This window comes from Morone saxatilis, unplaced genomic scaffold (genome assembly GCF_004916995.1).
Source record: "Morone saxatilis isolate NCDOM2014 unplaced genomic scaffold, NCSU_SB_2.0 Contig4, whole genome shotgun sequence".
NCBI lineage: Eukaryota > Metazoa > Chordata > Actinopteri > Moronidae > Morone > Morone saxatilis.
In genome coordinates, this window is record NW_023339984.1 from 16,476,828 (window position 1) to 16,477,724 (window position 897).

Here is an 897-nt window from a genome sequence, read left to right on the forward strand (position 1 = left end):
AGATACCATTTTGACACATCACGCGTTTCTGTACTTATTATGTACTCTTAAAGAACAAGTTTAAAACAAAAAACCCCTGAATATAACAGTCTCCCCAGCAAAAGATTATCAAAATGTCTTGTCCGATCAAACACGACTACAAGAATCAGTTGGGTGGACTACCTTCAGAGTTGCTGCAGCACGAGTCAACAGCTGATATATAAGATGGAGTATCACAGCCTGAGGGGAGAGGCACATGATGTCTGCATGATCCCATATGCAAAATCAAAAGTGATTGGTGTGATGTTGCTGACACCATTCAGAGATGTACAAGTTGGTCATGACACAGGAGAGGCCAGCCGATAGGCTATACTGTCCTCACTCCTCAGCACCACTGTCAATAATACGAATCTTGAACCTGACACCAGAAGACAAAAAAATGGATGTTATTACGAGGTTAAGGGGAGTAGGTAAAAAAATCTTTTTTAAATAGTTGTTTTTACCTATTTCATTGTTTTATTTTGTTACACTTTAAAGGTTACATACTGTATATGAGTATAAAATAATATAGCGGTACAGCAACTCAAACTGATGTTTTTATCTGTGAATTAAGGATTTATTTCGAACAAACCAGAGTGGGGCATTGTTGGAACTGTAGAAAGTCTGACAAAGATGATTTAGGTGAGTTTTATTTTTTTTTCTGTGAGTTTAAAATAGACTCTATAAACCTTCTCTGGAAGATGATTAGTCAAATTATTGTACTACTGAAATAAAGTTTATATTGATAATATGATTATTGTTACTATTATATTAATCAAATAAACCCTACAGACCTCTGACCTGTATGCAGCACTGACCTCACTCAACTATAATTCTTAGTTAAGGTTACGAATTGATTATAGTTCATAAGGAGATTAA